The following is a 27,850-nucleotide window of genomic DNA, read 5'->3' as shown; positions in this document are numbered from 1 at the left end:
TATTTGGTCTCCAAGAACTTCTACAAGCACAATGCGTCTTGGAAAGAGCACGAGAGATAAGACAGACTGCCACTGTAAAGGCACGATCGGTGCTTCCGGGAAACCTGAATGGCATCACAGTCTATTCTCTGAAGTACTAATTAGCCCTTTGTCTCACCAGACGGACTGTATTTCAGGGCATTGTAGGAGAGTATGTTCTTTCATATATTTATTCAGGTTGCTCACTGCTTTGCTCAGCTTTAGCTCATTGTTCCAGGCCAGCCTGAGGACAAAAAGAGATGATGAGGAACATAGTTGTAACAGTAACAACTAGTATTGCTAGATGCTTCACCAGATAAGCCAGGTGCTCTTCTAAACACTTTACATGTGTCAACTCATTTTACCCTCCAACAATCCTATGATGTGGGCACAGTGGGTATCTGGATGTTGTATATGAGAGAGTTGAAGCATTGGGTCTAAATAACTTGCCAAGTTACACTGCTAGGGATGGAACATAAAGAAGGACGTAAAAGCCAAATTTACCTCACAGGTGTGTCTGCAAGAGGTTGGTCTGTTCGTCCCAGTGGACTCACACCATCTCCCAGGATGTATCGGTCAAGGCAGTCCCGGGCATGCGGTGATTGTGTCCAGTGTGGAAGGGAGTTGTGAAGGCCAAAGGGAAATGCATCCGTGAACAAAAATTGCTAAATAAAAGAGGCAAAACTCGTTTTATGAACAGTTGTATGAAGATCAAACTTTCAGGTTTCCTGCCAGAAAGTATGCACCAAGCCCATGGGACAGTGGTGTTTTCTGATGGAAGTACTACTCTCCTAAGTCTGTGGGCGGCACAGGTCAAGTGGTAGCTGCCACTTCACACTGGTGACCAGAGGGACACCAGATCGGGACTCCCTGTCATAGTTCTGCAATCCACAATGCCTGGACCTGTTATACTGACTCCATTGCATTTTCACTACCTGTCATTTCTTTCTGTTTCCACAGAACACTTCAGACTGGTAGGTAGGGGATGGAGGAGAAAGGAACTGATTTTCACAATGGAATATACATGCATGTTAAATCATCTTATTCTTCAAAAACATCAAAAGTCATGAAATGAATAAGGCCTTCTACCAGGAGATTCACTGCCATTACTCAAACATTTTTACACTACTCAGTGGCAGTTTGCCATCCATGAACATCATGACAACCATTCCTGCAGCCTTTTCCAATTGTGTCCAATTGGTGAACCCCCCCACTCATCATTCAAGTTCCTGCTCATTCAATACCTCTTAGGAAAATCTTTCTTTAGAACCCCCAGGCCCTATGAGATGCACCTTTCTCTACTTTGTTCTTCCTTATTATAGCAGCCGCCATATTGCATTATAATCCTTCATCGCATTGCTGTCAGTAGACTGTGAGTGTCCATAGCACAGAATCTATGTTATAGACCTTTAATACTCAGAGCAAAAGGATTACCTTGCAGGAAATATTCAGTAAACATATGGATAGATGAGTCAAAACATGAATGAATAAATAAATAAATGGGCCAACCCTCAACCTACCTTTCCACTATTTTAAATTACTCGTTCTAACCATTGGTATATCAGGGTTTGATCAGGAAAACAGAACCACGATGAATGAAACAGAATAAAAGATTAATTGCAATAACTGGACCTTACACAATCGTGAAATCTGATTAAGCAGTCTTGGTAAAGCCATTGCTTCTTCATCTGATGCTTAGGCTGAAGTCAGCAGTGCAGGCAACTAAGAAGGAAAAGTGGACATGAAGTGGGTGAAGCAAGGACAAACTGGACCCCAGGAGAACAGATTGGAGCACACATCTGCCTCCAATCTCAGTAACGCAGGTGATATTGGTGGCTTTTTTTACCATGGGTGTGTGTGTGAACCCTGGCCAAGATTCAGAGCAGCTGACAGAGGAGATCCAACACGAGCTGAAGGGCAGGCTGCTCCCCGCCAACAAGGCAAGCCGCCAGATCACGGGCTACAGCCATGCCTGGTATCTGACACAGACTTTCCAAATATGGCACTAAATTCTCTCGGGCCCCACCCTAACCAGGAACTGTGGAATAGGGTCAGGGGATCTGGGAGATGTAGTTCCAAGTTAGCTAAGTTGACACTGTGTGAAGCCACCACCATAGGCACACTACCATAGCCGGCCCAAAGTGAGACCCAAGGCCCATTCTGAAATTTGAATTTCCATCTCAGTTGCAGCCCATGCAAATGAGAAGGAGATAATTTGGAGAAAAGCCAGAGAATGCAATCACCAGGCAGCGCCGGCAGACTGCATTATTAGCTCCAATTTCTCACCCCGCCCTGCAGCCACCCCCTTGATGGCCTCACTGTGGGCAGGCTGTACTCTCCTGAGCCTTGACTTTGGGTGCGGCTGTGAAACTTACTTTGGCCTATAACACATGGGTGGAAGTGATAATGAGGTAGACTTGAGCCTAGATCTTCAGAGGTCACCCGTGTTTCCACTTGCCCTCTTGCTCTCTTCTGTCTCTGCGAGAAGATCCTAGGGGAAGTATCAGGAACACATGGAGCAGGGCCACCCAGCCCCACTGCAGGTGATGGATGACACGAGTGACGACAATTCATGCTTGTTTAAAGCTCTGTGTTTTGGAGTTGTTTGTTACACAACAATAGTTAATCAATACAACTCAAAGTAGAAAGAAGAGGAGCCAGTTGGAGTCCTCTCTCTGAGCAGCTAAAGCTTAGCGTTTGCATGAATATCAGTGCCAGCCATACAGTTCTGCACTTCGCAGCAGCCCTTGGGTTTTTGTGCAGCCTCTGCAACAGTTCTTGCGCAGCGAGCCACAGGGAGCAGGGAGGGTGTGCTGTGCGGCTCTCAGGAAGGAAAGAAGACATCTCTGATGTGGACCAGCTCTGGCCAACCACAGCACACAAGGGATGAGCGCTGATCAGTAACCAGAGCCTGCAAATTAGGGGAAGCTGAACCGAAGGTGTGCACAGAGAAGGTCAGGACTTGGTAAGACTCGTAGTTTTTCTAAAGTGGTTTTCTTTTCTGGGGTGATTTAGCAGATGGACAGCTGAGGACTGCACGGCTGCTGATGAAACGGCTTCTTCTGATGGCTCCCCATCACCTGCAGGACAAATACCAGGTTCTGCAACAGGACCGGTGAGGTGCTTCCATGAGCTGGCTTCCCTGTACATTTGGACACCTCTCTCCAGCCCTTGCTTTCACACACCTGTGAATTCTCTTTGCCTAGAATGTTCTATTTAGCAGGCGCCTACTCGTTCTTCAGAGGCTATCACAAATGTTCTATTTTCTCTGCCGATTTCCCACCCTTTGACCACTCGCAGCCCCCTAACCCACCCCTAGGCAGAGTGATCACTCCTCAAGTACTGTCTTTGCTGTGTAGCGGCTTCCTCCACTGAGTGATGGCCTCCGGTGGGCAGGGACTGGGTCTCCCTCACCACTGTGTCCTTCTTCAGCGTTTAACCCAGAACCCGGCACAGGAAAGGTGAGCAGTAGATTGCAGCTGCGGAGATTCAGTTGCTAAGACACACTCGGAGAGGACAAAAGGTTTCTCTCTGCTGAAGCTTGTTTGCCATCCAAAAAGGTGACCTCCGAGGGTCTTGTTAATTATCAGTGGATGCCACAGCAAAGATGTGAGTTTTTTTCAATTCTTTTCAGAAAGGAGGTCAGCTGGGAATAAGAGAAGAGCCTGAAACTTAAAATATACCTAAAACTCTCAAACACATAAAATGGCTAAATTCCCGTCTAATGTAAAATAGCTTAACAGAAACCCATTTTCAGTGGGCCACTTAAATAAATGCTGACAGGACATGTGCTTATCAAAGGTTTTCACTTGGTTTCAGATCCTTCTCTCTCAAACATCTATTTTTTCCCTTCTTCCAGAATCCTGTCTCATTTTTCAAACTTTCAACCTGTGAAAAAGCTGAAGCAATGGTTTCTTCTTCCTAAACTGACAGTTGGGGAGTCAAAGCAGTACTTGAGCCAAGTAGCAGAGAGGCCGCCTCTTATTTTAGTTTCAGATTTAGCAGGAATGAGATGCTGTCATCGACCTTCATGCTCTTTGCCCACAGCCAGCCCTAATCATCTCCCATGTCTAGGGGTAGCCTTACACTGTATCCAGGGGTACCGACTGGTTCTGAGCTCTCTGCAAATCGCATTTCCATTTGGCCATGTGTCCTGTTAGGTGCTGTCAATAGGGGGCGCTAAGGAGCAGGTGTGGGACGGCAGGAGGGAGAAGGAACCTGCTTCTTCACCTCGGTAGCAGCAGCTCCCTACTGCGGCAGCAGATGAATCCACTTTTCAACTGCAGAAAACAGCTTATTGCATATTGCACACCCAACCCCACAGACCCCAGATGCAGCCAAGCAACATCCCCCATAAAGGATCTGAGCTTTAATCCCACAGGAATCCTCCTCTGAGTTCTTAAGTTTTAAAAAGTTCCAATCTTTTAATTTTGTTCCTCCAGCCCTGGAAGGTGCGTGCTACTTCTGCAGTTGTGACACCTTGAAACCTTAGAATTGTCTTTTTTTTTCTCTCTGTCATGTAACTAGGTAACAACTTTATATCTTGCTAATAATTCTTGATATTAAATTCTGTTTAAATAATTGATGTGATTTCTGTCTTGTGAGTGGACCCCGGCTGCTACTGGCTGGTGTCTGAAAATGCTTCAGCTGTCTGTTCCCTCCTCTGCACCCACAGTGAGGCCGTGGTACCCATGTCCCTGTTAAGATGTCCTAATTGGCAGGCTCCATGCATACCCCTAGATTCCCCTATTGGGTTCTGCGTCACCCTTCCTGCGATGTTTTCATGCTCTTCACAGGCTCCAGTCAGCGCTCCAGCCCCCTTTCTGATCATGAGGAGTCCCATGAGTCCAACATCCACCCTTGTACCATAGTTCACAGCCCTCTGCTCTGGTCTTCCTCAAGACTTTTCAAACCTTTAAGCCTGTGTTAAGTTCCCTGATTGTAAACAACTGGCTCAATGGGGCTGGGGGAAGTCCTATTTTATAGCTTTTGTTGATTTCTGTGGTGTGTAAATCCTCACCACGGCCCGTTCCACTGAACATGTCATTGCGGGGAAAGGCACCGTAACCCTGCATTACACGGCAGTTCATCATAAAGGTAAAATAGACGTAAATAATCTCAAGAGCATAAATGTTAGAAACATAGGAAAATAATTTTTAAAAAGATGAGTTTTGGGTATTTATTTTCCTTTGTTTTTAATACAATGTATTTAATTGTCATTTTACTTACTTTCATTTCTAATGTCTCTGTTTGACAACCGGATCACAGAATTTCTGAAAATTTACCAGTTAGCTCCCACCAGCCAATAAGAGCTAGTCCTAGCACAGTTCAGAGCTGCACCCTCAAAGGGTCCCCACTGCCCTGTGCATCCAGGACAACCACCTCTTTGGGGTTCAGTATATCCAGGCTGTCATGCTCATTCATCCCATCGCCCCAGCCACATATCTCAAATATAAGTCAGTGATTTGGGGGAACAGCCTGCAAGGCATACAGACACAGACACCTCAGAATTCCAGGGATCCCAGCCTCCTACCATTAGGAAAGGACCCCTCTATCTTTACTCAGAATTCCTTCTGTGCAAAGTCTTCAGCTAACTTGAGAAAGAAACCACAGAAGAGGACAAATCAGAAGAAAAGCAGGGGCAGGGGACAATTTGGGGCAGTGGGATTTTCTACTTTTGGCACTGGATCCTAGGCCTTGGTCAACGGTGAATAAGACCTCCCAGGACTCTTACCCCAGCGTGAAAAATCCCCCACAGGTCTCATGAAGGCCCACTAGTCCTTCCAGCAAACGTGGTCTCCGAACATCCCCCAAGGTCTTTACTTTCTTAGGGATTCAAACTCAGGAAATGGAGGTCAGGTTCAAATTCATTTTCCTCGCCAGTATCCACTAATATCCCTATTTCTCTCACTTCCTGTTCATTTTCCTATCTCTGCTTCTCAATAGTGCAGAAAGATCTCCATTTCCCTAAGGCCGGGAATTTGAGGAGTAAATCCAAGCAAACTTCCTTTTGGCATTCTTCCTGCCTTCACTGAGTCAATTGACAGTGAGGATCTAGCTGTTGTAAAGCAAAAGTGGAGAACACAAAGAGAAAAGCCAGTTAATATTTCTTTGATGACTTCATCAATCTCAACTATAATAAATCATGATTGTAATGTGAAACCTTGCTTCAATTCTTGTGCTTATATAATGAAAACCCTTGCTCTGGACTCCTCTATGTATGCAGTGTCTCTCCTGAAATGTTTCTGTGTACTGGCTGTATCTCTGGGACCTCTAGGACCAAAAATACTTGGCTCCATCAAAATCAAAGGGGTAAAACTTTAACCAGACTTAATACTTGAATAATAAGATAAGTTATAATTTTGAATTAATCCCAGAAACAAATTAGTTGCTGATTTTGCAAGTCAGGATCAGCTAATGTTTTTAAATGCTACACGCTAGGCACTAGACTAAGTGCCAGCTATCCAAAGAGGTAAGCACTCTGTTACACCCATTTTACAGATGCATATATGGAGGCACTGAATTTAACCTTCCTGAGGTCACACAGTAATAGCAGAGACAAGAATTGAACCCATTCAGCCTGTGTGTACAGCCTCTTCATTTAACCCTTGTGCTACACTGACTTCTTTAGTCAAAGCCACTTAACCCTTGCTGCCAAGAATCTTCTGGAGTCTGAAGCTGCAATAAAGAGTCTTGAGAATTGCCCCACCCTCCTTTCCTGCCCCATCTTCGCACGTTCTTACTCCTGATTTCTGTCTCGATTTATTTGTTTTGAGGATTTAACCATTGATTCGGAAAACAAGGGAGATGTCATCTACTGGACACGCCTCCCGAACTCTTCTGACTTGTGATCTCACAAATGAAAGAATCTAAGATGGATGCTTGATTTTCCCCCCAAAGGATACCAAGGGCTAATGTACATGGGGTGCCTACCATGAGCTGAGAAGTGTTAAATTCTCAACATGCGGTGGTCAATCCCATCACTTATCACATTAGCCCCTTTTTACTCTTAGAACTACGCCCGGATGTCGTTTCATTCTCGGCATGTTTACCAGAGAGGAGACTGAGGCTCAGTAAAGGTTAAGTACCCTGAAGACGTCCCACAGCTAGGCAGCGGCTGAGCGGAGATGCAAACTCCAGCACTGCCCTTCTCTGACACGCTGCTTCTTAACTGCACTGCGATGATGGAGAGAGTCCCCAGGCACGCATTACTCGAATCACACTTAACTACTGCAGAGCCTTATTATGCATTTTCATCTTCTTAATGCTTTCTAATTAAAAAGGAGGGGAATGGTGATTTTTTTGCTGTGTATCTTCCGTTTTCTCTGAGTGGAAAGCAGAGGGCCCCCAACCAGAGCCTTTGCATAACAGAGCTCATTGTATCCCAATCAGCTGTTTAAGTGCAGAGTTCTCCCAGGTCCCTTTTTACTGGAGAGAGTTAATTAACAACACAGCCGCTAATCACTTAGCTGTGCTTAGTCTTGATTACAAAGAATATGTGAATGTACTTAGTCACCTAAAAGTTCAGCAGTGTGCCCGTACTGTAGCAGGCTTTAATTAATGGTAACACCAATATTATTATTCTTACTTAACATCTGTTGATGCTAAGGGCCAGGTACTCTGCTAAGTGATTTCTGTTTAATCCTCACAAGGACTTTACTCTGAAGTAGACATTATTACTTTTCCTCTCCACCTTGCCCGTGAAGGTTAGGGTAAAAATGGAGCTGAGACTTGAACCCAGGTGTGTGCAACCCCAGCGCCCCTTCTTCTGAGCCTTGATGCCCCCGCATCTTAGGAATGCCGGTAATACATCATTTCTTTTAATATTATACCAAGACACTCCTTTACTCATATAACAGAGCTCAGACTCATCACATTTCAGAAACTGAAGAAACACCCTTACGACAATAAACCAAAGCCCCACACCATTTGACTGTAAGTAAGGAAACCTCCCCGAGACCTGTGAGTTTGTGTCAACAGCAGCTGAGCCCAAGGCAAGTCATAATCAATGCTCCCAGCTGGTGCCCCTGTGACTGAGACCTGGATAAGGCGGGATGTTGGTGGCCTCCGCGTGGCCAAGAGCAAATCCAGCTGAGTGGTACAAGCTATCGACTCTCCTACTAAGACTGAGCCTTCACTGCACAAGTCCTTCGGGACCACGATCAGGTGGGGTGGTTGGTGGGAACTGAACCAAGAACTTGGGTTCAGAAGACTGACATCTGTGAGCGTCACCAGCCTCCCCTCATCCCCTCTCCTTTCTGTATAGACGACTTCACAAGCTCTCTCCTCTGCCTCGAATATTTGTTTATGGCCATAAAATGCCCCTCCCCAACTCCCGAGACCCTTTAAATGTCAGCTTTAAAACTCTTTTATTTTTTTTTAAACGGAATCCCTCCTAATCCCCAGAAGAGGTTGTATCTCAGCTTCCCGTGCCAGGGAACCCTCTTGTGCGCATCCCCACCGTGAAGGTTTATTTGTGTCACTGTAGGTTTAATATCTGTGGCCAGCATCTAATTGTAAATTCTGTCTTATTCTTGATTCTATCTCTAGCCTAGTCCAGAGCCTGCCATATAATTGACATAGAAATAGTGATGGTACCAGTGTCCTGAGGCTGCCCTAACAAAGGGCCAAAAACTGGGTGGCTTAAAACAACAGACATCTCTTGTTATGCAGTTTGGGGGGGCTAGAAGCGGAAGTCAAGGTGTCAGCAGAGCCAGGCTCCCTCTGACAGCTGGAGGAAAGAGTCCTTCCCTGCCTCTTCTAGCTTCTGGTGTTTGCCGGCAATCCCTGGCTTGCAGACCACCCTGCCGTCACGTGGCTGCCTTCTCCCTGCGTGTCTTCACATCTTCTTCCCTCTGTGCATGGCTCTCTGTGATCAAATATCCTCTTTTTATAAGGGTGCCCCTCGTGTTGGATTAGGGCCTTTCCTAACGACCTCATTTTAACTTGATTACCTCTGTAAAGAACCTATTTCTTTATAAGGTCACATACAGAGGTCCAGGGGGTTAGAACTTCAACATCCTTTTTTTTTTTTTAAAGGCTAAACAAGATAATCCATAATAGTGATTAAAAGAATGAATAAACTTGCTTGGGCATCTCTTTTAAACTTTCTGTGCTACAGTTTTTCTCATCTGTAACATGATAACAATAACACTTGTTTTGATCCTACATATATATTTTGAGATGAAAGAAGTTAATGGCAATAGAATGGAGCCACCTTCTTCCCACTAGTAAATTTGATTTTTCTGGCCAACATGTTTGGGGGATATCGTAAGTGTAATTAGACCAAATTTTAGGTGAAATCAGAGTGAGATTTATGATCAGGAGGGTAGACGTTGTATATTATGCAGAGTGGGAATTTCTCACCCCCAAGCCTGCGTATGTGGTGTGAAGAGGGAAGTGTATGAGTAGGGTAATGGAAGTGACCCTCGGGGCCATAGGGGTAAGTAGGGGGACTTTGAGATTAGACAAACCTGGACCTGAATCTTCCTCTGTGCCTCATTTTAGCTATGGGATTTAGTCTCTCTGAGTCTCAGTTTCCTAATCTCTAAAATGGGTTAATAACCCTTTATTAATCCTATCTAAGGTAATTAGGGAGATTTAAGGAAGTTATCTTTATATGCACTTAGCACAGCGTCTAGGGTATAATAACTAATCAGTAAATGGTAGACTATATAAGAGACACATATGAGATCCACACACACACACACACACACACACACACACACACACACACACATATATATCCAGGCCATACAATTGCCATAGTGATGTTGTGAAGGAAAAGCCCAGCTGGGCTAACAAGCTAAGTCACAAATCTAAGTGCAACAAGTGTCAGATTACTGATCTGAGTTCTGCTGGGCTAACTCATAAATCTGAAGTTTAGTGTCAGTTTACTGGGCTATTGGGCTAACGAGCTCAGTCACAAATCTAAGTGTGATAAGTGTCAGTTTACTGATATAAGTTCTGCCGGGCTAACTTGTAAATCTAAAGTTTAGTGTCAGTTTACTGGGCTAACAAGCTAACTCGTAAATCCAAGCTCAACAAGCGTCAGTAACGTGATCTGTTCCAAATTGATAAGCTCCAGTGTACTGATTCCTTGCTTTTTGTTGTTTGAACCTTATTGGCTAATAGCCCCATACTTGTAATTAACCCTATAAAACCTCATGTGCACGTCTTGGAGGTGCTCAGAGCTTCAGGGCAGAAGCCCCTCTGAGCCCGCCAGCGTAATAAATCTGAGTACTCCAACCCTCCGAGTGGTGCTTGTTTCTTGGCTGGCCTGTCATTTCCGTAACAATGTGGCAAATGGGACTAAGGAAGTATGACCTATGGTGGCGTTTGCTCAGAACAGTCAGCCCTGTGGTTCTCAGCAGTCTCTCCAGCTCAGTCAGGCGAGAACCGTGGACTACCATCCTTTGTTCCTGTGTTCCTTCCCTTTGCTGTTGGTCAGCAGACCCCCAGGAAAGGGCGCAGAACCCGTGAAGGTATGAAACTGTGTCAGTGGTCAGTGTCCTGACCTCCTGGGACAGATGTGAATGAATTTTCACGTTTGACGCATGAGGGCTTCTTTCCATAAGGACAGAGACAAAGAGATGAAAGCAACTCTTCTAAATGCTTCTGGCCAAATCTCAGCTTGCACTTTGCCATCAAGGAAAAATAAACCAAAGGCATTGTCTTAGATGCTAGGAATTTTAAGGCATACTTCAGTGAAGAAAGGCACTATGGGCCAGAGTTCCAGCTGCATTGAGAACAGGACGATGGCCAGAGTGGATGAGTGTGTTAGTGCTGAAAGCTGGAAATTCTGCACGGGCCATTTGTCAGGCTCTTTGAGGTCCTGGGCTTCCATTTTGAAAACTACGTTGGCATGGTGTTTTGGAGTCCATGAGACCTTGATTCAAATCTTGGCTATGCCACATCCTAGTCATGTGACTATGGGGAAGTTACTTCACCTCTGAGTCTCAGTTGCTTCAACTGAGAAGTGGAGACGAGTCCCATCTCCTAAGGTGGTCAAAAGGATTCAATGAGATGGATGTGCAAAATGCCTAGCACAGTGCCTGGAACAGAGTCAATGCACAATAACAGATAATCAGTGGCACTGCCTGCCAGAGGAAGAACTGAGTAGGGGAAACATGCTAGACCTCAGCTCAAATGCCAGGACTCAAATCCTCAATCACTCACTGTGGGATCTTGGGCAAGTTAACTTCTTTGCTCCTATAAAATGAGAGTCGTTATGTATGCCCACAACCCATGATCCACAATTTCCAAATCCAGAAACTTCAGAGAACCGAAAACTTTTCTCCCAGTGGTAGAGTGCATGCTTAGCATGCACAAGGTCCTGGGTTCAATCCTCGGTACCTCCAATAAAATAAATAAATAGACCTAATTACTCCCTAAAAGTTTTCTCCTAACTCTATTGACGATAAAACCTGAGTTCCACTGTCAGGACGCTGTTTCCAATCAGTCTCTATCCTGCTTGGTAGAAATCTTCCCATTGACGATGCAGTGCTGCCCTACACCTCACCGTGGGTATTTCATTACATCTAGTATAGGAGTTGAACAGCCTTCCAGAAAATTGAAAACTTCTGAATTCTGAACACCATCTGGCCTCAAAGAGTCTTAGACCGGGTGGTGTAGATCTGCATGTAGAACCCACTTCATAGGGTGGTGGGCTGATGGGACCATCCACGCACATAGTGCAGATGCGTATGGAGTGGGCTCGGTGAGTGAGAGTAGGGCACAGGGCACAGAGTTGGCACCCAGGTACAAGGGTCTGAACCCCATTCCACTTCCTTCCTGCATGACCTTGGATGAGCTGCATAACCTTTTTCAGGTTCCCCATTGTGAAATGAGGAAGGTGGCCATGACACTAACTAAATCAGTGAATAAATGCAAAGGACTTGATAAATTGCTTGGGACATAATAAATACTAATAAATGTTAGCTATTATTGTAATTATTGCACTTTTACATGTATATTAAAATTACTCTTTTATAAAGGACGTGACGTTACAGCAAAATTCAGAAAACAAGGCAGCTCAACTTGTGTTGGTATTCCAAGAATTTTACAGAGAATAATAGAAAGGTTACCCAGTGTATTCATCTAAGCTAACCTTTTGTGCCTTCTTTAATCAGATTAAAGAACTTTTCATTAAAATGGTTTTATTTTATTTTCACATAATTCTCTTGATAGATTCCGCCCCCCCCCGAAAAAAATTCTAAGACTAAAACAAGAACAAAAGTGTTATTTCTTGCTTCTTCCAACACAAGCTATTTTAGAGGGACTGGGAAGAAAGGAAGATCGGAGGAACACCCGATCAGGATGCTGTCCCAGGTGTTGCTGGACTCGGCTCTTTTTTCCGTTCCCTTCTGATCCCTGAGGGGTGGCCATGGAGGTGTGCCACTCAGATTTCCAAGAGAACTTGCTTCAGGGAGCGTGGTTGGTGGACAGTGCCACAATCCCTCCATTTGCACGTGGCTCCATTTTGGCCAAGACCACATGTGCTAAGGCCACACTTCCCCAACACAGTTGAATGGCCAGGCCATTCCTGCCACCAACATGGCCAACGTGGGATTCCTTTAACAGGCAACTATTTCAGAGGACATCCCATTGGCCTGGCCAAGACATTTTAGACCTGCAGTCTGAGGCTTGTCCAACCAGATCCTCCGCCCCCCACCCTCTCCTTGTACAGGTATGTGATCTCTACTGGACTCTAAAGATTCTCCTCACCTAGTTGTGCTCTCTCCCCATTTATTGCTCAGAGACAGTTTCCTCAATGAATATCTTGCTCATCTAAACGCATCTAATTCCATCTTAATATTTGCTCCTTGAAGGACCCAAATTGACACACCCTGAGTTTATTCTCCAGACTCCCTTACCTTGAGGGTTCTGGATGTTATGAAAGTTCTGCCTCGGAGAGGTTCTTGCAGGATATTTGGAAAGGAGAAGGGAGGGAGACATTAATCTCTCTGTGGTGGGGGCAGCTGACAATTGGACTCCAGTAGATGTGGGTTTTTGTAGTAGCCAGACTCTGCATCCCACTGTCCAGTCACCAGCCTCATGCACTTGGGATGCTGGGATGCTGGCAGTAGCAGGGAGCCCCAGATCACAATCGCTATGGCAGGATTTCAAAGCTGAGCAACATCCCCTTAGCTCCTGCCCTTCTAGCCTTTCCAATAATTTCACAAGCACTCATTTCTCTGGATTGAATTTCTTGCTGCTTAAAATACCTGGGGTGATTTTTGTTTCCGGCATTGAATGCTGACTGATACAGCAGCAAATGGGTTTGCATGTTGCACAGCTGAATTATTTTATGCTCAGGGAAATTATTTAATAAAACTGTTACCTTCTATAACTTGGAAGTGAGACCACAAACCTACCAAGCCACTAACTCAACAGGAAGGGATTCTGAGGAACTAGAGAATTAGTTTGTGTGGGCCTCTCCTGACAAGGTATTTCAAGAAAAATTGAGCTCCAGCAAGAATTTGCTGGAATGCAAGCAAAAATGGAAAGGAAGAGAGAGTGCAGGGACTCCAACTGTGTTGGAAAAGGCGACTGCTTCTACTCCCGGTTTCTTTGAACCAGTCCTTGGCATAGTTCTTGCTTACATGCTCAAAGGTTTGAAAAAAAAATTATGTGGCCAACCTATTTATGTTAAGAGGATGTGCTTAGCCAAATAGCTAAGAGAGGACAACTGTTCAAAACCTTTTTCAAAGACCTATCGAGACCTTTTAGTTAAACAGTAAGTCGAACAAAAGTATCCGTTGCTGGCCAAGGATCAAATTAAAAATATTGCCTTTCAACCCAGCCTGTTGTTTCAAAAGGCTCCAGTATGTGTAGCTATCAAATTGAGGAAGAGGAGTGAGTATAACAAAAAGGCAGGTTTAAGATAAGGTCAAGGAGAGAATTTGGATGTGGCTTCTGGCGTATGGAACTCACTAGAAGGAAACGGAGTTGTATTGCCAGTGAAATTATCTAACTAGTTTGCAATCCTTGAACTTCCAGGTCTTTAAGCAACTCCCAGATCCTCCAAATTCTCACAAGTAGGAATGGGCTGTAAAACCAGGAAGACCAGGGTGGGGTATTACTCTGCAAAAACTGCTCTGGATGTAACTCCAGAGAATAAGGGAGCATCAGGAAGACTCTCTCAAGGACAGAGTCAGGGAATGCAGAGGAAAACGGGTGGCAGAGCGTCCCCAACAGAACAGAGCCTGCCCCTAACCAAGTTGCTGATTCCCCTGCCACTGAATGCTCACAAAACCATTGGAGACAGGTGTTAAGAGTCCCCATTTTACAGATGGAGAAACTGAAGCCCGGACAGTTTGAATGATTTCTTTAGGGCCACACGGTTGACTGTCGAAATTTCAACTATGAGTCTAGAACCCATGTTCTTTCCACCGAGGTAAGCTGCCTCTCTCTTCAGGGAGCTTCCATTTTGTGACTCACTTAATAAAGCACCTGCTGGGTAGATGCTTGTCTGATTTGCCATAGACACTTATAGAACTCATTGCTCAGTCTGCAAGGAGATGATGGGAGAAAGTGTGCTGACGAGAAGCCGCTCTCATCACTTGATTTATTTGCTTTATTTCTGACCAGCATAAGGTTCTCACCATCAGCGTGACTGCCCTCCTTATTTCATACCAGATATGTTCTAAATGACTTCAGGCTGTTTCCCAAAAAAGCCAGACTGAAAGGACAAAGATATACAACCATGAAAGTTATTCAAAAGAAATGCTTTGGGCTCTGGCCACATTTAACCTTTCTGTCTCTGAGGGCTCCTGGGCAATTGGGAGGACCAGGGGACCACTTTCCACTGAGTTTGAAGACTATTATTAGCTATCTGCAAAAGGGACATTTCAACCTGCATTAATTCTAGGGGACATCTTTTAATGACCAAGAATATCAGTGACAAAGCCAACACAATTATCACCAAATAGTAGATTAATAATTGAACTAACTTGTGGCACCCCTGCAATTCCCCTTCCAAAAATTAAAATAAGATTGATGTCATGAGAGATTTTATTGATGTATCTCCTTGACATTGTACGAATGAGTGAGAACTGTAGCTGACTACTGGAAACGGGAAACAAGCCTTCTCTTGGTCCCAAACCCAGTCTTGTCCCACTTTAAATGATGTCCACTTGCCAGTCTTCATCACGTTTGCCAATGATCATTTTTTTTTTAAACTAAGAAAGGATATTTTGAAGGCAGCTGAATTTTCAAAACAGGAAAAGGGAATATTGTCTCAGAGCAAGAAGGTCCTAAATTATGTCCTGAGATAGCCTGACCACAATGTGCCCTGAGTTCTCACGAAGAAGCCATTATATGACAGTAAATAATGAGGAGAACACAGTGTTTTCTTCCAGGGAATTCACAATGCTCCACTCACTCTTCGCTTACAGAGAAGCGAAGTCACCAAAATAAGTATGTAAAGGCACACTGAGGCCAATTTCAGAGGGACAGAGACCAAGCCATGAAGTGATTATGTCCCAGATGACATTTGTCATCAAGAAGAATATGCTTGTGGGTACAGAGTCTAAATCTTCTGGGTCAAGGACCCACTCTAAACAGCAGCCCATTCTATCCCTAAAATCCAATAATGATCTGAATGGCAAATCTAACGAAGATCTTACACAAACCTGAGTGGATATTGAGCATGCCAATATGCATACAAAATAAACCAGGTCACAAAAAGATAAGAAATTAATCTGTCACCCTCTTTTGGGGGGCAGTCCATAAACATCAAATAAAATTTGTACTCCCCCTACCCTCTACTAATAATTTGCTATAAATAGATTTCCTATTGAATCTGTGTGTTTAAAAAAGTACTGCCATCAGTAGGCATGGATACACCTTGATTTGCACCTTTGCTTTTCAAATCCTTAGCATAAACTGAAACTGAGAAGATACTTTTTGTCCATATGAAATAGTTAATTTTTTCCTGGCATCTTAAAAGAGGCTCCCAAGCATAGTCAAAAATTTGGGAAAAAAGAGATAAATCTATCAAAGTTTTTTTTGTTTTGTTTTGTTTTGAGAATGGGAATATATTAAAGATATGAATTGCCAGAGGCTTGGAAGAGTTTGTTTTGACATTTCTCTGTGTCTCGTCTTTGTTTCACAAGGCACTCTGTTCCTTGGTGTACAAGGCAGTCTCAAGAATTCCAAGCATCCAGAAAGAAAAAGAAAAATACCATATGATATCACTTATATGTGGAATCTTAAAAGAAGACAAATGAACTTATTTACCAAACAGAAACAGACTCACAGACATAGCAAACAAACTTATGGTTACTGGGGTGAGGACGGGGGTAGGAAGGGATAAATTGGGAGTTTGGGATTTGCAGTACTAACTACTATATATAAAATAGATAAACAACAAGTTCATACTGTATAGCACAGGGAACCATATTCAATATCTTGTAGTAACTTACGGTGAAAAAGAATATGAAAACAAATCTATTATGCTATATACCAGAAATTGATACCATTGTAAAATAACTAAGCTTATAATAAAAACATTTTTTTAAAAAAGAATTCCAAGCAAGTTCAATTGTTTGACACACCTCTAAAATAGTGTTTGCCCATAGTTTTTAGCTACCCTCTGGGATTTTGTAATATTTCTTGTAGAGAGAATAAGAAGGTAGTTCCATGTTTCCTTTAGCATAGTAAGTAAAACTTATTTTTTATTATTGAGAGATTAGGAAATTTCCTTTGCCTTCAAAAATTATTTTTGGTCGTGTGATATAATTTTTTTGAAATTGTTATTAGTTCCTGAAAACCAGTATCTACTTTCTTTCTGTCTCCTATGGGCTGTAGATTTGGAAGAACTTTCCAGACTTGTCTCTGACTCTGTATGTTTCATATCTTCATCTCTCTCCCCTACTGCCTACATACTTGTGGCTCTGGTCCCCATATGAGACCAGCATTCTCAGGACCTTGGGACATGCTCCTTTGTGTGGCATTGCTGGGTAAGCCAGCACGTGAGGCATGATGTCTCTTCCTAGAAGCCATCGCAGCGCAGAACGGCTACTGGTAACTACACAGCGGTGCGTGGTGAAAGCAACCACCTCTGTATTTTACACTGAAACACAAATGTCTATGATCCCTCCAATGGCCCTGAATCAGAGGGGATGTGTGATCAAGAATAAAATGGAGTGGCATTAGACAGTGGTTCTTAATTGCTTGCAATTAAAATATCTTACTTCTGCCAATTGTACAAAAACCTACAAGCACTTGAACACATTGCTAGGCCGGTTCCTAGGGCGTTGTAAGGGACCTATGCAAGTAAGGGTCCCAGAGCTAAAGCTCCCTTGGCTTCTTGGCAAATACACCCCTGCCAGCACATACCATCTTTACCTATATCCAGGTGTATCTTCCCTTGAGTGAAGCTAAGAAGATCTAAATTAGCTAGAACTTTATCCATTGCCTTCCTTAGTTTGCCTTTACTTTCCAAAAATATTCTCCTTTGTTCGGCAAAGAATTTTACGTGGCCATGTGCTAGTCTTACGGAGATGGAGAGGATAGGGTGGGAAGGGGGTGGGGGGAACTTCTCCTCTTTTTAAGCTCCAGGCCCCCAGGGGAGGAGCTTCATCCCATCGGGAGAACTACACCATGAAATCACCAGTAGGGAATGACTTTGGAAGAGCTGCCCATCCAGGAGGGCCCAAGAGAAGGCTCGCGTGTGTCATACATACCTCTCTGCAAAGCAGGGTTCCCAGGATGAGGCAGCTTTGAGAGATAACACGTATATCTTCAAGGAAGGCCTTTCTTCAATGGATCCCCACACGATTGTCCTGCATCTGCCATTTGGCCCTCCTCAATGAGTTTCTGGTCATTTAGCCAAGACAAGAAACTCAGATTCTGGGGCTACTCAGCAAAGAGGGGAAAAAATGGAGCTATAGTTGCTGGTCTGTAAAGATTCTAGAATTTCCTTGTTTCCAGTCACTTTTTGGTTAAAACTTAAATTGAAGATTACCTCCTCAGATGGCCCCCAGCCAAATGACCCACTGGCTGGCTCAGTCTTGAACACAATGACTACTGCTGCTAGTCAGCACGGAGGGTTGAGGATACCCGCTCTTGACTGGACCTCAGTCTGCCCCGCCGATGGAGATTAGCTCCCATCCCTGTGACACCAATGGGGTCAAGTGGCCATGGGAGCTGAGGAGTTAAGATAAGCCAGGCACAAGGGTCTAACAGAACACTGACTCCCTGTTCCTGATCTTTGGCGAGGAATTTACCAATGCTGCGTTGGACTGAGCCCAGCTTCTTCCCCTAGTTACAAAGGCTCATTCTGCCTAGGGTAAGCAAATGTCAGGCTGGTGTGTGTGTGTGTGTGGTGTGCTTTTGCATATATGGCAAACATTTGAAAAATGCTTTATGGGCCTCATACTGGGATGTAGCTTGCAGTTCGATATGCTGGCTGATTCCAAAGTTCATAGCTATTCTGCTCCACAGATGGCTGGCTCATTAAAAGAGGTTCCCTAGACTCAGAAAATAAAATCCTTCTAGAACCACTGAGCTATGCAGACTATGTGATGAGTCCAGAGAAAATATACCATCATAAGAATACCTAATAATTATTGAACGCTTATTGGCGCCCTGAACGATAGAATATTCATGCCAGAAGAGACCTTACAATGAATCATGGCTTCAAGTAATATTTATTGAGTACCTATTACATGTCATTCATTGTTCTATGCATAGAGGGTATAAAAACAAATGAGATAGGCAGATTATTTGCTCTCATGGAGTTTACATCCTAGTAAAGGTGACAAACAATTAACAAGTAAATAAATCAGATAAATTTTGATCATTATGAGTGCTACCATGGAAATAGACTAGGTGTATGATGGAGGCACTTTGGGGGTGGGAGAGCTTCTTTAAATAAGGTGCTCAGGAGAAGCCTCCCTGCTGAATGTTCTCCATTTGTCCCCGCAGATCCATTGTCCACCCTTTCCCACAAGCTCTGAACCCCCAGAAGCTGATCGAGCAAATCCAATGATGTCCAAAACTGTCTGGGGCAGACGGGGTACACCATGAAAGTCCTGGTGAACCCCAACAGAAGACCTATAGGGTCTTGGAGTGAGGTCACCCATATAGCACCATTATTTTGGGGGACTAGCCAGTCAACGAGTGGCAGAATGGGAGGATAATCAAATCTCACATAATGCTCCCCGGAGGGTATCCATACTGGTGGAGGCTACTGACGATCAGACAGACAAGAGTATTTGTCCTGTTAATGTCAGCCAGTCTCCTCTCCCGTCCATGCTATTGTTTGCTCAGAGGGCCCAAGAACAGGCCCTTGACCTCAGATAGGCAGAAAACACAAGGGCTCTAAAGCCTGGACTTCTGGCTAGAGCCCTTGCTGAGTCCGTGACCTGGGACCATTCCCCTGGGGGATCTGCCAGTCACTTGGCAGCAAATTAATTACACTGCAGCCCTTACATCACGGGGAGCGTAACATTTCTTTTCCCCGCAGCAATAGATACATATTCCAGATACAGACTTTCCTTCCCTTCCTGCAACATTCTGCCAGCACGGCCATTCAGGGATTTAGTCTTCCTTGATATCCATCACATCGCCTCTGCCAGCAGAGGAAGAGAGGCAACGAGGATTCGTCCTCAAGAGATTGAGATATTTGTTCCTTTGTATGGATTAATCCACATTACCACCCCATGATGTTGGCATCACAATCACCCACTTTTTGTGGCCATGGAAACTGAGACTTAGGGAGTTTAAGAAACTTGTCCTAACTGGTCAGCTAGCTTATGGCATGACTGGGACTAAAATCCAGGCTTTCTGGCCAAAAAAAAAAAAAAAAAAAATCTGTGTGAAACAATAATATCACTGTACTTCTTTGGAGAAATGGCTGATTCCAAGGTTGGAGGAGGGAAAACACAAGATGAACGAGAAACATCTCAGAGGGCCCCAAAGAAAGGAAGTACCCTTACCCATGCCCCTCCAAAAAAAGAAAAGAGGAGTGAAGGAAGGCAGGAAGGTAGAAGGGACAGAAGATGAAGGGAGGGAAGAAAGGAGGAGAGAAGAAAGGAGGTGGGAGGAAAGATGACAAGTGGGGCTTATTGTCAAAAGGATACAGAAATCAATCGAAAATCACTCAGTGGTCAAAACTGGAACAATTTGAGAAACAAAATAAATAACAATAATATCAGATTGTAACCCAAAGAATAAAGCAAGTATCCATGACTCTATACTAATAGAAATAGTTGATTGAATAGATACATTCATGAAGGGAAAGGGATAAAGCTTTCTTACAGAAGAATTCCAAATAATATATGTAAATTCTCCTTCGCCCAAGAGGTGCGACTTCATTCCTCTCCCCCTTGAGTTCATGCTGGAGTTAAAAGCCAGCTATAGAAAGAGGAGAAGAGTAGTTTGACAGTGGGGAAATCTGGCAGATACTCCCTTAACCAAGATCACCAGTCCTAAGTCACACTGACATCATGTGTCCCCTGGCATGGTACCATGAGGGGGCACTTCATGGCAGTATTTTCCCCCCAAACTCTTAACACTACTGTAATCATGAGAAAATACCAGACAAGGCCAAGTGGAGGGCCATGCTACAAAATATCTGACCGTCTCTCTTCAAAACTGCCAAGGTCATGGGAAACAAGGGAAGACTGAGAAACAGATTGGAGGAGACTAAGAAGGCATAACAAATAAATGCAGTGTGCTGTCCTGGGCTGGATCCTGGGACAGAAACAGGACACTAGTTAAAAAAAAAAACAACTAGCAAAATAAAACCTGTAGTTTAAAGCATTGTACCAAAGTGGATTTCTTAGTTTTGGCAAATATAACACAGTTAGATATCATGTTAACATTAGGAAAAGCTGGGTGAAAGGCAGATGGAGATTCTCTGTACGAAGTTTGTATCATTGTTTTTTTTTTTCTTTTTGTAAACCTAAAATCATTGCAAAGGGAAAAGTTTTTGAAAAATTTACGAAAACACAGAAAACAGATCACTGTACTAGCTCACCTCTGAGTCAGAGTCTTTGATAGAACTTCTCTGGGTACTTTCCACTTGCGAACGTTTAATCACGGGCCAAGGAAAATTTGCCTCTCTTTCCAGTGAATAGAGAAAATCAAGGAAGGATAAAAGGAGAAACAGATGAGCTGATTAATTCTCCAGTTTATAAAGATTATTCCAAAGAGACTGCACTCTTAACAACAGTGCATGATTTAATAAATGCAGCGAACTTACTTCCAGCTTCCAATTCAGTGGTTGAATTTTTCTCTGAGTATTCATAAAAACCAGGCATCCTGCATCTTTTGCTAAAATCCCTAACTTCACCAACAAAATTGTGTACCAGCCTTGATGCAGAACCACTGGGATAAACCACTGGAGACAATCAGAAGCTTCATTATGCATTTGCTTGAAAAATTGGCCCCTTTGATGAATATATTTGATGTTATTTCTCCAGACTATCTCCACTGCAACATCATGCTGTTGAATCAATACAGACAGTAAATGGCCTCTACAAACAAAGGAAATGAAGTGTAATTACCAAGAAGCAAAATCAAGGGCCTGCCTTCTCCATCGCAGCAGGATTTCCTCTGGTCACCAGTTGCAGTAGGACTCATGTCTCTTCAATGCAGTTGGCATTAATAACAGCATATTTATTGAACACATACCTCATCAAAATAACCACCGCCATGTGCCAGGACTGTACAATCGTTATTTTATGACCAACCCTACATAACAAGCATTGTTATCTCCGCTGTTGGAGATGAAGAGATTGCAAGTATGAAGCATTAAGCTGTATTATTAGCCGGGCATCAAATCTAGATTTCCCTGGCTTCAAACCTCAGTGTTTCCCCAGACTCAGCGCTGTTTATTCACAGAGAGCCTATCATTGCTAACGAAGATCACACAGCGCAGACTCTCGGCAAAATAAATGAGAAAAAAAAATTACTTAAACATATAAGTCATTTGACTTTTTAAAAAAGGTCACTGTTTAAATAAATCCTTTTTCCAAAAAAAAAAAAATGAAAGATCAGTTAAACAACATTCGATTATCAGTTAACTGAAATCATTATTTTTTCCTCCAAAAATTATGCGTTAAGTTCCATGTAAACATTGGAAGAAAGTGAGAGTTCTCAACGGTGGAAACACCTGTTCAAGGTATAACACAGGAGTATCTCTCTCTCTCTGTTTTTTTTCCATGGGGGCTTTCCAGTGCAGACCGGAAAACCTGCTAGACGAATTCTAAAAGAGCCGTGACACTCGGAAATCTCTTTTTAACTTTTTTTCTCCCAAGAAACTGTTTTTTCTGTTCAAAACAGGGGGAAAAATGTATGTATGTAATATGAGAACACAGTCCCTTAAGCAGAAGCACAAACAGCAGCTTCAGTGCAAACCAACAGTAGCCGCTCTCAAAAGAAACATTAACCACACAAAGATATAAGAAGAGGCTTGGTAAACAGATGCCAGCAGGGCAGAAAGCATCGCCACGGCCCCACCAAGCACACTCCAGAAATAAGAGCGAATCTCAGACGTGGGGAGGGAACTGGAATATGGAACCTCAGCTCTATTTAAATGTGTATATAAATATTTTGGACTTACAGATGATACACAATATAAAAAGGCAGATGTATGTATGATGCTTTGTATTTTGGACTTGTATGTTCTCACCTTTCCATATATACATGTATATAATATGATTCTATAAAGAGATGTAAAATAGAAAAGTATATTTATATACAAATATAAAATTGTATGTATAATACACAAATCCAAAAAGGTAAAATTAGGCATATTGTTTTCAATAATTTTTATTTTAAAATGAATCAATAGTCTCACTTTTCTTTTTTGACTGGGAGTTCACGGGTGGTTAGACAGATATGGGGGCATCCCCTGATTGGATAAGAAAATCTCTTTAGAACAATGGTGTATAATTGGGGGGGGGTGTCCGACTCCTTTGAAAATGTGATGAAAATGACAGAATTTCTTCCAGGAAGGAGGGGTGGGTACAGCTCAAGCGGTAGAGCGCATGCTTAGCACGCACCAGGTCCTGGGTTCAATGTCCAGTAGCTCTTCAATAAATAAATAAACAAACGAACCTAATTACCCCTCTTAAAACAATTAAAAATAAAGACTTTCTTCTATGAAAATGAATATACACTCTTTCACGTGTGCTTTCTTTCTGGGACATCATTGGATGCCTAGTGACCATCTCTACAGAGAGTTCAGGAGCCTCCTAAGCCCCGGGCCATGTTCATTTCTAAAACTCAAAGAAAGAGATTGGCAAGCCATCAAGATTTCTAAAAATCAGCTTTAGTTTTGTCTTTGCGTTTTGTCTACTTGCACATATGGGATTGTTTTCTGTGTCTTCTAATTTCTAGGTAGTGTTCCAAGAAATGCATGTCCCCAAATACTGGAAATCAGACAGACAGTAACAGACCAGAGCAGGAGACAAAGCACTATTCAGCTCTGATGCATTGGGAAGAGGGCCCCAAAGCCTCAAATCTGATAATCACCAGCCCAACCTGGAAGGCCAAAGAATCTTGTCCACCAAAGCATGGCCAGGGGAGTCAGAATGTTGCCCTGGTCATCTCCAGTTTGTGTCTGGGGCAGAGCGGGAATGGGTCAAACATGGTGCTAGAGCTGAGATAACAAAATCAGGGTGCAGAGCACGTGGGCTGATCCCAAATAATAGAGTGGACTTGCATCATATGCACACTTCACTTTCATTAATTCAACTGCACAGATAAGGAGTATAAAAGGAAAAGTGTAAGCAAGAGCAAGGTAAAGAGTGAATAGTTTAAATAATGCACACTGTGAGGCCTTTCCTCTCCATGAACACATGCCAAAGGCCGTGGCTGCAAAGCTGTTGGCAAAACCTAGGAGAAGAGCAAGAACATGGAAAGAATTTTAAGGATTTATTGGCCACAGACAAGGAAGCAACCCATGTTCAGCTGCCCAAAAAATGAGTGACTGTTTAAAGAAGGCCAAGAAGAATTAGGGCCAAGGCCACAAGGAAACATTATCCAGCGAAGAACGAGACAAACCTTGACATCATTGCCAAAGACAGAAAAGCCTAGATATTTTCTTCAGTAGTGGGGGTGGGTAGGGGATGAGTGTTTCTCTCTCTCTGATCTAAATGAGCTGTACAAAGTCTATTCTTGGCAGAAGAACAAAACAAAAATATTTGTTAACAAAGAAAGATAGCCAGAGCCCCAGAGTCACTAGCTCCTGTACTCCTGCCTTAGTCTGGTGCCTCGCCAGATTACACATTTATCAGATGCTCCTAGGTTTTATTGCTAAAAGATATTTACAGCACTGACTAATGTGGATTTTATGTCACATCTGACCCTGAGCAAGAAAAATCAAACAAGGAAGGCACGATTCATGGTAAACGCTAGACTCAGTCCCACAGATGTCTCATGCGTGTATGAAAAGCACTTGATCCAGACTACAGACTGTCTGTCACCATGGCTGACTGGGCCACTGTGAGGAGAGACTGAGTTCACAGATCATGATGGGGGGAAATTTTGGCACGGACTAACATTTCAGCCCCCTACTCCACCTAGAAATTGTTTACCGAAGAGTCTTCCAAGGGGTTCTGCATTTGTCATCAGCAACCAAACCTCAGAGAGAGTCTAACCATCTCAGGAGAGTCAGAGACCATGATGTGGCCATTTCATTGAGTTCAAAAGCAAATGAAAATTACTGTATCAAATATCAGATGTAAATCAGAGACAAAAGATGAGGAGGAGGGATTGAAAAAGAGAATTTCTCTTTACCATTGTGACCTACCTTATGTCATAGGGAAGAACAAATCTGACTCCATATTAGACCTGTGCCTTTAGCTCCAACCCTGCGCTCTGTTTCCTGTGCTGAGTCAGGCTGGTTCTGCACCTTTTGTGAAAGAATGTTGCCTAGAGCCTGAAATAGACAGAATAGCCCATTCTCAAGGCTCTGACCTTTAAGGGTAGAACACTTTTCCATTCATATAGAGATAAAAAGTTGTACAACAGAGAACAACATTTGTCTTGTTGGAGGTTTACAGGAACGTCGTCACCTGACCTACGTGGACAGCTGCAAGAATAAAGGATTCTGGCACCAAGAAGTTTACACCAACCAACCACACCCCCCCCCTTTTTAGTATAAAAGGAGCCTGAATTCTGACTTGGGTAAAATGGTTCTCTAGGACATTAGTCTCCCATATTCTTGGTCTGCTGGCTTTCTGAATAAAGTCATTATTCCTTGCCCCAACACCTCATTTCTCGATTTATTGGCCTGTCATGTAGCAAACAGAACAAGTTTGGACTTAGAATTGGCAGAAAGGAATCATACTTGTAGATATATTTGTCTGTAAAGTTTTGTTATCACACCTGCAAATTGCTAGAAAAAGTTATCACTGTCATTCATAAAGTATTTTACAGTTTACAATGTGCTTTAAGACACATTACCTCATGCCACAGTTAGAGTAAACTCTGCGGTGCAGAGTGTCACAGAGAGGAAACTGAGCCTCAGGACGTTTAGTGACACGTCCAGGGTCAGACCTAGAACGGAGATGGCTGTGTGATCAGGCCATCTCCACTGATGAGGAACCAAATTTCATCACTAATAAAGTTCTATACTGGGCTACAAAAGAAAAGGAGGAGCTGTTTGGTTGTCTGTTTTCTTGGGCTAACAACTTGCAAGGATCTGACAGAACAACCAGGCTATCAGGGCATTGGCTCCTCAGATTTCATCACTGACTCAGGATGAAAGGATGGCCAGTTTTACAGGATTCCCTAGAAATAAACAGGTCACTGCTCATTCCTACAACCTCCCAATTCAGCGCTGTTGTTTTGTTGTTCTTAACTACCTCCCCCCAGTCATTTGTTATAAAGCTCCACCAATTCTAACATTCTACACTGTGTGTAAGTATAAATGAAGAAGGCATTCGTCGTGTATGTAACATGCTATGTTACTACATCCACCTCTGGAAGATATAGCAAATGCATGTTAGTCTCTACTGCCTTTGTTCCTGGAATTTTCTCATTACAGAACACCAAAGATGACAGAAGACTGCTTATTTTGCCTGTAGTTTGGGCAACCTTTTATTTATTCTCGTACAATTATAATAATGTCTCTAGAACTCAATATTATATTCAAACCCTGAACTCCTTCTTGCAGTTGGCAGGTTTTGAAAATAGAATAGAAGGAACAACTTCAATTTTAAAGAGGAAAACAAGTGCTGAGCTCACATAAAGTAATTATAACTTCATGAAAGTCTCAAGATGTTTCACGCACAAATGCTTCTCAAAATGGGCTCTCCTCTCCTTTCCAAATTGAACCTAAATCCAGTCTGCTCTCCTGTACCCAGACAGAGGAAAAGAAATTCTACCTATGAATCGTGCTGTCGGGATAAAAATTTTAAAGTATTCCTTTTGGCACACATTTAAATGATGTTTTCAAGTCATTTGTAACATCATGGGAAGCAAGTAAAACAAGCTATTAAACAAGATATATGTTCTATAATCTCATTGATATAAAATATGTAATATAAAATATATTTCAAATGGCTGGAAAGAAGTACATATAACGTTCATAATTATGGTCTCTGAGTTATGCAATGATGATTGATTTATGTTCTTTTTTTTTCATTCCCCTAGGTTTCTACCATAAGTCAAATGACTTGTTTTTAAAAATATTATTTTTCTTAAAGCAGTCCTTCCCGTACTATACCGTACTATAGCAATGATGTGTCAATTTGCATTCCTGCAACTGACTACTTCCATATTCAGCTCACACATCTGTTCCTTTTGAAACACTCCGCCCCTCGTCCCCCACCCTCGGCCTCCAGGATAACTCCTGTTCTTTATGGAGAGTCTCAGTTTAACATCACTTCCTCTGGGACAGCTTCCCTGATTAACTGACTGTCAGCTATTAACTGATTAACTACTTCACTGATTAACTCGTTTAGAACTCTTCGTCTCTGAATCATTAACCAGAAATGTAATTCAATAATTAATTGACAAATATGTGTTAGAATCTAAGCTCTACGATATGCCTATCAGATTCATCGTCATCGGTCCACTTTCAGCAAAGGATCTTGCCTCTTTTAAAACATATTTGCTCAAAGAATAAATTAATTGTATTATTTAATATTCGTTTATCCTACCAAATGGTAACTGCCTTGACACAAGGACTTTGTTGCTTGTCATCTATCTCCTCATTCATGAATTAATTTAGTGCTCCTCCCACAGTAAATATTCAATGTTTTTATGCATCCTTAAACAAACACATACTGCTTTCTTTTATAATATCTCTATGAGGTATAGCAACAACTAAAAAGTTCTGGTTTTAGGATTCTTTACATTATTTGAATTTATTTAGTACTGCAAAGAGCTATTATTTATCTAGGATATTTATATATAACAAATATTTAGTTAGAAGAATGGAATTGTTTTGTAGTTTAAAATATCACTTTAATGTCTAGTTTAAAGGAGACAATTAGCAGAATTCTTATACCTGCTTCTGCTTTCAATCTGCTGCAACATGTTAGTTTGAAATAAATGAAGAAAATCCAGCACAATACAGCTATGTAGTTGGGAGAGACTTTAATACAGTTTTCAAAGCAATAATTGTGGATATTCTTCTTTACTACTACACCAAAACTTAACAAATGGCAATGTCTTAAAGATGAATTGCAACAGAGAATTTGAAACAGTATCAATAAATTTTTTTAATATGCCCTTACATTAAAATCCATTGGTTCACTTTGTGCTTTGAGTAGATACATAACTCATGTGTGCTTTTGTAACACTGTGCACTGATCATTTGGAAAATAATAATTCCCTGAGTTACGCTGATCCTTTAAGTATCATC

At 42.6% G+C, this 27,850-nt stretch overlaps 1 non-coding gene across 1 annotated transcript; it reads right to left on the bottom strand.

Moving 5' to 3' along the window:
• Positions 1-22,195: 22,195 nt before the first annotated feature.
• On the bottom strand, positions 22,196-22,257 carry LOC116285859 (U7 small nuclear RNA). The gene has a single exon (XR_004195601.1). It is a non-coding gene; the product is annotated as a U7 small nuclear RNA (small nuclear RNA).
• Positions 22,258-27,850: the final 5,593 nt, after the last annotated feature.

This window comes from Vicugna pacos, chromosome 27, assembly GCF_048564905.1.
Source record: "Vicugna pacos chromosome 27, VicPac4, whole genome shotgun sequence".
NCBI classification, from domain to species: domain Eukaryota; kingdom Metazoa; phylum Chordata; class Mammalia; order Artiodactyla; family Camelidae; genus Vicugna; species Vicugna pacos.
Note: the sequence above shows the minus strand (reverse complement) of the source record. Positions and strands in the feature narration are given on the sequence as shown.